Genomic DNA, 8,939 nt, shown 5'->3' with positions numbered 1-8,939 from the left:
GCTGAAAACATAGACTACCAGAAAGATGTTTACCTGTACTTTAATGACTATGCAAAGGCTTTTGATTGTATAGATTATGACAAGCTATGGACAACTCTGTGTAGAATGAGTATTCTGGAACACTTAATCATGCTCATGAGGAACCTGTACAAAGACCATTCAGAATAAGGGAGCACTGAATGGTTTAAAAGTGTCAGGGCTGTATAATTTCACCACACTTATTCAATATATAAGGAGCTCTGGTAGCATAGTGGTTACAAATCGGGCTGCAAACTGCAAGGTCAGCAGTTCGAAACTACCAGCTGTTCCACGGGAGAAAGATGAGGCTTTCTGCTCCTGTAAAGAGTTACAGCCTCGGAAAACCTGTATAGGGTCGCTATGAGTCGGAACCAACTCCACGGCACATAACAGCAACAACAACATTAAATATATATACTGAACAAATAATCCAAGAAGCTGGATTCTATTAAATAAAGTGTGGCATCAGATTTGGATGAACACTTATTAACAACTGTGACATCCAGATGTTATAATCTTGCTTGCTGAAAGTGAAGATGATTTAAAATATTTGCTAATGAACATCAGAGATCAAAGCATTCAGTATGGGTTGTACCTTGGTGTACAGAAAACAACATTTATTACCACTGGATCAATAAACCACATCTTTTTAAATGGAGTAAAAAATGAAGTTGTCAATGACTTCATTTTACGTGTATCAACTATCAACACTCATGGGAATAGCAGTCACAATATCAAGCATTGCATTAAGTGTATCTGTTGCACAAGACTTCTTTAAAGTGTTGAAGAGCAAAGATGACAGTTTGAGGACTAATGTGCCTCTGATATAAGCCATGGTGTTTTCAATAACCTCATATGCATGGGAAAGTTGGACAGTGAATAAGGAAGACCATAAAAGAATTGATGCATTTGAGTTATGGTGTTAGAAGATAATATTAAAAGTGTCATGGACTGCCAAAAGAACCAAGCAATCTGTGTTGGAAGAAGTACAGCCAGAATACTCCTTGGAAGCCAGGGTGGCCAGACTTCATCTCTCATACTTTGAATGTATTGTCAGGAGGAACCAGTCTCTGGAGAAGGACAACATGTTTGCTAAAATGGAGGGTCAGAGAAGAAGAGGAAGACCTCCAATATGATGGATTGGCATAGTAGTAACAGCAGTGGGTTGAAGCATGGCAGTGATTGTGAAGTTGGTACAAGACCAGGCAGTGTTTCTCTCTGTTGCACATCGGGTCGATACTCACTGGATGGCACTTAACAACTATATCCACAGTATTATTTAATAATTGATCTTAAATAATAAATGCCTTATAAAGCAATTGTAAAAAGTATGTTAGTTATATTGGGTGTCGAGTTGATTTTAAGTCATGGCTACGTCATGTATGCATAGTAGAATTGCTCCATAGGAATTTCAAGTTGTGCCCTTTTGAAGGAAGTTCACCAGGTGAGTTTTTGAAAAAGCCTTTAAGTGAATTTGAACCACCACACTTTCAGCTAGTTGTTGTTGTTAAGTGCTATAGAGTCGGGTCTGACCCATAGCGACCCAGTATAGTGTTTCCCAAGAGCAGCTGGTGAGCTTGAACTGGCGACCTTGCAGTTCAAATGGATTCGCAACCAAAAGACCACACCAGACTCCCTTTCAGCTAGTAGCTGAGTGCTTAATAGTTTATGTTCCTTTCAAGGACATGGATATAGAAAAAATTGAAAATTAATAAAAATATACAGAAGAGAAGAAAACCATGTAAAGTTTTACCTTGAAGCTACAATTGTTTTTTCAAATGCATTTGATTTTGTTAGCATTATCAAACAAACAAACAATTTTACTCTAATGGAGTCTCAGGGTGGTGCAAACAATTAAGTGTGCTCTACTAACTGACATTCTTTAAAGTCTGCTTATTTAGGAATGCAGATTTCTTAAATAGTCTTTCTTCTCAACCTTTTGGAGTCCTGGTGTGGGGCTGAGGGTTAATGTGCTGAACTTCAAAGTCAGTTTCAGCTACAAGATTGGTGGTTCAAGCTCACCAAACACTCCTCAGAAACCCTATACAAGGTTGCTATGGGTGGAACTGACTTGACAGCACTTAACAATAACAACTAATTGAAAGGGAGTCCTCTGTGTGGCACCATAGGCTAAACCCTGGACCACAAGGTGGAATTGAACCACAAGGTCTGAGGTTCAAACTCACAAGCCACTCACTCCTTGGTAACCCTATACAGACTCACTCTACAGTGTCACTAGGTGTCAAACTGAACTTAACAACAACAGCAATTAATTGAAAGGTCAGCAGTTTGAATCCACAAAGGGGCCTCAGAAGAAGGACCTGGGGATCTATGTCTCCCCCAAAAATCAATTATTGAAAATCTGATGGAACATCATTCTACTCTGAAACACATTGGGGTTGCCTTGAGTTGGAATCAACTCAAATCTTACACTGTTTTTACAATCTCCTTTTAATTTAAGATAAATGGTATTTTTCCCCTTAGAATTAACAATATAAATAGTTAAATAAATGTAGCATGATTACTGAGATGAGGTACATGATAAAAATGACTTGTATAAAGCAATAGGTGTGACCCCCAAGGGAATGAGGCGGAACAAATCCCTAGGAAGCCTCAGATCCTCCCAGGCAGCTTCCTTCCTATGGCCTAGAGAGGGACGTGTGGTTTATGCTGTTCTCCCCAGTTTGCCCCTCCTGGGAGAATAATGCTGTCATTTCCATTAGGAAGATGATTTATTGAGAGCAGTTCCTTTTCGGATTGAACTAGGGAAATGAGAATTACAATCTGCTGGTGCTTATTTCCTTTGTAAAGTCTTTCAATACAGAGGTCGTAGCAATTACTTTGCCCTTAAACTGAATCACAGACACCTCCCTAGTCCATTCTGTAACTTCATCTAGCAAACACGACAATAACCACTGTGTCTTCATGGTTTGGGTTAGGTGGGAGGAAGGGAACCAAATCCCAAATTTCTCACAAGAGAGCACCTTATCCTGTAACAGAGATACCATCTAGCTAAAGCAGCTGGATACTGAGAGGGATTACAATCACAGATGTAGTTGTAAAGGTGAATATGACTACAGCTTGAAAATAATTTTCTATAAAAGCATATGGAAAAACACTTTGCATCCATGTACCAGTATCTCTGCATTTCCTCTTTTTTTTTCTCATTAAACGTCATACCCCCAAAAAACATTAAACCCCTTGCTGTAGAGTTGATTCACACTCATGGCAACCCCATGTGTTGCAGAGTAGAACGACTCCATAAAGTTTTGCTGTTTGCAGCCTTAACAGATTCAGATCTCTAGGACTTTCTTCTGTGGTCCTCTGAATGGGTTGGAATAACCAAGCTTTAGGTTAGTGGTTGAACACCAATGGTGTGCTTCACCCAGGGACCGTCACTGAACCTCATGGAACACTCAGTGCTTCAAAAACCAACCAGTGACCATCCAATTGATTCTGACTCTAACGATACATTGCAAAGTAAAACTGCACTCCATATAGGGTTTTCAAGGCAGTGGTATTTCAGAAGCAGATTTCCATGTCTTGCTTCTGATGTACCTTTGAGTGGGTTCAAGTCACCAATCTGTCTATTAGAAGCTGAGCACTTAATCCTTTGCAGTACCCAGGAATCTCTAAATGTACCAGTGCTCCTTATAAAAGCTTGACTGAAGGACACATCTCTGGATCCCAGGAGAGGGCAGTTTTCGAGAAACCACTAAAGGAACTCCCTCTCATTTCTCAGACAGTGATTGTTCACACTTTTCCCAAAAGCAACAACAAGCAAACAAGCAGGCCTGTTGCTGTGGAGTAAATTCTGACTAATAGCAACCCTAAAGGATGAAGTAGAATTGTCTCGTAGGGTTTCAAGGCTACAATCTTATAGAAACAGGCTCCACTGTTTTTCTCCCGAGGAGCAGTCAGTGGGTTTGAACTACCCACCTTGTAGTTAGCAGCCAAGCACATAACTACTATGACACTAGGGCTCCATTTCCAAGTGTACCTAAATAAGCACATGTTTAAAATGTTTGAGAGGAAAAAAATCTCATGTAAAAGCTTGAGGCTAAAAGACATTGAGTGAGCAATACATCCTTTAGTGGTTCTCTCCTCTTCTCTTTCTCATCTCTACTCTTTGTCTCATCTCTACTCTTCTCTTTCTCAGATGCCATGGATGGCCAGATTAGAATGGTGCACTATGAGGTTTTGGAATTAGATGACCAGGCTTTTCTTCCTAAACAACTCTGGGTGGCCTCAAACGATAAAACCTCCAGTTTTTTGGTAAATAACCAAATAAATGTGCTCACTGTTTCAACCAGCTAGAGGTTCCTCTGTCTTTAGGGAGCTAATATTCCATGAAATAAGCAAAAGATGATAAAGCAAGGAGAAGGAGGAAACATTGACAAGGCTTTCTTTCTTGTTGTTTTGCCTCAGTTGAGTTCAAACATTGTTTCCACTACTATTTTGAACATAAGAAAGTGATGAATTTTTTCATGTCTGCCTTCATCTTAGCTGTGTTTAGTTGTGACAAATGAAATAATTTTAATTTAATAATAAAATATGAATTATAATATTATAAATTGGCAACATTTTAGTTTTAGTTTTATTTTCCTGTTCAGTTTATGGTTCCCATCTGGTTAAATGTATTTGATTTTCTGAGCTTTTGCTTTCTGTTGGAATGATTTATAACCTGGATCATTATTTTAGTATGTTATGATGCTGTGCTGCAGATTAATGCGCTGGACTGCAAAGTCAGTTTGAACTGCAAGGTCAGTGGTTCAAGCTCACTAGCCACTCCTCGGAAACCCTATACAGGATCACTATGGGTCGAAACTGACTCAATGGCACTTACAAACAACACTGTCTAAAGAGCAGACAAAAAAAAAAATCAAGCATTTATTAGTGAACCATTATAGTTTTTATAATAGGATTATTTTTCTTAAAAAAAATTAAAATTCAAGAATTTTGGATTTCACTATAATTACCATTTCTGGTAACATGTTTGAACAAGCAAAAAAACCTAATGGTTCTCAGCTTATTAGAAAATCACAACTTAGATTGCCATGTTTAACCAAAATTGGCTTTTGACCTATTTATAATTATGTGCTATTTTAAGAAATTACATTTGAAGTTAAATTTCTGTAGTGGATTATGTACAAATTCATTGACATACATTTTTAGAATTATCCCTTAGTCTAGATTCAAGTTTATTAATATAATACTCCCTTTAAAGGACTTTCAGAACCAATGCTTAGATTACTGAATAACTTATTTATAGTACGGTATCTGGATTCATCAAATATATATATATATATATATGTTGTTGGTTTTTTTATTTGGTATGACTGTTGAAGAGATTAATAATGGGTTTACTGGACCATAGGTTGTCATTGTTGGTGATGTCTATTTTTATAATTCTGCCTCCTATCCTATCACAATGATGGCTAGAAGACACTCTAAAATGTATATTCAATAATATTTTATCTCCATTTTGTTTAATATTGGACAGTAGTGTAGTGGTTATGAATCGGGCTGCTAACCTCAAGGTTGGCAGTTCAAAACTACCAGCTGTTCCGTGGGAGAAAGATGAGGCTTTCTGCTCCCGTAAAGATTTACAGCCTCAGAAACCCTGTACAGGGTCGCTATGAGTCAGAACCAACTCCACGGTACTTAACAACAACAATAACAGCATGCTTTGATGTAATGCTGAAGGATGTGTTCTGAGTGGCAGTTCCTGGCTTCCCTGGCAAAAGACAGGATGTTACTAATGTTCTTAAGGACAGTTTCTTAATTTAACATTGTGTTCATAGCACACCAGAGTGTTTCCAGAAAGACAAGAATATAGAGGTCTGAGCAATTTATCATGGTCATTTATTGAAAAACACCAGCAACAAAAATCCATTGGTACTGAGTATGAGAAAGAGTTTGAGATGAGTAGACTGTAATCGAATAACTTGATGACTGTTTTCCAAACCTCATTCAACACTTTGTGTCTCTACTTCCAGCTTTATCTTCAAATAGATATTTACTTGTTGCCTACATTTGTCAGCATGCTCACTCCTGGTACTTCTAGTTGCTTATTTCTTCCATATTTTGGTGATGATGTAGGAATTTTTGTTACTAAGGAAACTTAGGGTGGTGAAAGTGGTATAGCATCCAATTGCTAATTGAAAATTCAACCATTCAAACTCACCAGCTGCTGCATAGGAGAACTGCTTCTGTAAAGATTTAAAGTCTTTTAAACCCTATGACTAAGTTCTACTTTGCCTTATAGTGTCAAAATTGACTAAATGGCAAAGGAGCATTGGGAAAAGAGCCTCACAGCTTTGCTAACTTCATGTTGCAGGTAGTTTTGACTGGCATGCAAAGAATTTTGGAAATCCCAATACTACTGCACTAACAATAATATTTAAACTCAATTCAAAATACTAGATTATTAATTCTGGTAGGAAATCCATAGACCATATAGAAAAGTAACCCATTTGATATATTAACTTCCAAACATATTTAGTGTATGTTTGAACATTCCTTGTTTGGGGAACTATCACTTGTCTGCCAATTTGTTGTACTGTGGTGGCTTGCATGTTGCTGGAATGCTGGAAGCTATTCCAACAGTATATGAAATACTATCAAGATCACACATGGTAGACAGGTTTCAGTGGAGCTTCCAGACTAAGACTAGAAGAAGAAAAGGTGGACCACTTCTGAATGGTTAGCCACTGAAAACCTTCTGAATAGCAACAGAACTTTATCAGATATCATGCTGAAAGGCACTTAAAATATGACAGGAAAGACCAGTGTCCTCAAAGAAAAGTTGACCATAATGATGCGAATGGAACAACGCTTTCTGAACCTAATTTCTTCTGCTTGCTTTAGCATCTCTACACTGAAGAGCAAGTTTCACAGTCTCTTCTGACACCATTTTGTTTTTTTCTTTCTCTTTAGCAACCTTATACTTTATTTCTGTATGATGTTCTTTTTGTTATCCCCCAACTCTACTGGACTTGATCATTAATGTGTAATGCATCAAATCTGTTCTTGAGATGATCTCACGTGGGATATATACAAGGTCATTCTTTGCCTATTGTGGAATTGCTTTAGTTTTCTTCAGCATCAGCCTAAGCTTGCATATTACCAATTGATGGTATATTCTACAATATTCCCTGGCCTTGTTTTGCCTGATGATATTTAGTTTTTCCTCTATCTCTTCACATAGATGCTGTCATTTTGATTCCTGTCGATTCCATATGGGTAGGTCCAGGGGTAGAGTCACCTTTTATGTTGTTAAAAAATGGCACCTGTAGTGAACATTTTTTTTGTTTGTGTGTGCAAAATATCATGCGATCTCTAGCATCATTTCTATCACCTAAGATGTATTTTCCAAGTATAGAAAAAGTTGTTTCCAACTTTCACATTCCAATCACCATTAATTACCAAGGCATCTTGAATACATGTTTGATAAATTTCAGACCAAAGAAATTGGTTGTTGTTGTTGTTGTTAGGTGCCATCGAGTTAGTACCAACCCTATGTACAACAGAACAAAACACTGCCCGATCCTGGGCCAGCCTCACAATTCTTGCCACGCTTGAGCCCATTGATGCTGCCACTTTGCTAATCCATCTCGCTGGAGGTCTTCCTCTTTGTAAAATTCTTTCAGTTTCATCATCATTGGCTTTAGTGGTTGGTGCATACATTTGAATAATATTGGTATTAACTGCTCTTCCTTACAGGCCATTGGATTTTATCCTATTACAGACAGGATTATACTTCAGATTGATCTTGAATTTTTTTTTTTTTTTTTAATACAGTGAATATGATGCTGTTCTCCTTCAACTTGTTGTTGACATAGTAAACTCTATGATAATCTGATTCACAATGGCCAATATCAGTCCATTTCAGCTCACTAATGCCTAGGACATCAATCTTAATGTATTCCATTTCACTTTTAATAACTTCCATTTTTCTTAGATTCATATTTCATACATTCTATGTTCTGATTACTAATGGATTTTTGAGATTTTGGAATGGAACAGGTAAATGACTAAATAAGGATGTGAGACAAGTCATCTAGTTTTGCTACTCAGAACTATTCAATAAATATGCTTTAGACTAGAATTCTTATATTCTGGAAAATGTCCAAATTCAAGTTAAACAATCTACTTGTACCATCTCCTTAAAAATGAGTCCCTATTTGTTATATTCTTATGTAGCTTTGATTTGCACTGCCTTTTTGTTTTTGCACTCTAGAAGTTTTACTAATGAGCTCAGACTTGTCTAATTGCTTATACATGATGAAATGGAAAACTTTTGTTGTTGTTTTAACTAAAGGTGTATTTTCTTATGGGAAATATACTACTACCTGAGAGGTATTTTTTACATTCTCTACCTTCTGATGTGTAATTTTCATATGAGTTCAAGAGGAAACTCTACCCTTTCCTTTAAATGACGCATGATGCAATGCCATTACAGATTAAAAGCACAAGTTGACTAATGGGTCTCATTCTTACATGTAAAGTTTTACACATTTCATCACCTTCACCCTATTGGACACAACACAGACTACATAACTTGTTCTAAAAATAGAATGAATGAAAAGTGTTGATTCAGAAATCAGACCTCTCATTCTCACTGAATCCACCAACATTAGTGATCCTGTTGGTATTTAAAATACCCATGGCATAGCTTCCAGAATCACAGCAACTCACAAACCACCACAGTACGTTCCTCCCTTTTAACCTAAAAATCAGTGCCATCTAAGATTTCTACCTAATTTTTGGAGTTGCTATTCTTTTGTGTATTATTCAATTATACTCAATTTTTCATAAGTAAGCAGTGGAAGAACAGGAGTAGCACCCAGTTGAAAAGTGTAACACAAACAGCATTTTGCCCCAGAATTTTCCTACTTATTGTTGTTGTTAAGTGCCAT

This window comes from Chrysochloris asiatica, unplaced genomic scaffold, assembly GCF_000296735.1.
Source record: "Chrysochloris asiatica unplaced genomic scaffold, ChrAsi1.0 scaffold00049, whole genome shotgun sequence".
In the NCBI taxonomy this organism is placed as follows: domain Eukaryota; kingdom Metazoa; phylum Chordata; class Mammalia; order Afrosoricida; family Chrysochloridae; genus Chrysochloris; species Chrysochloris asiatica.
The sequence above is the reverse complement of the archived record's forward strand: the minus strand, read 5'-3'. Positions refer to the sequence as shown.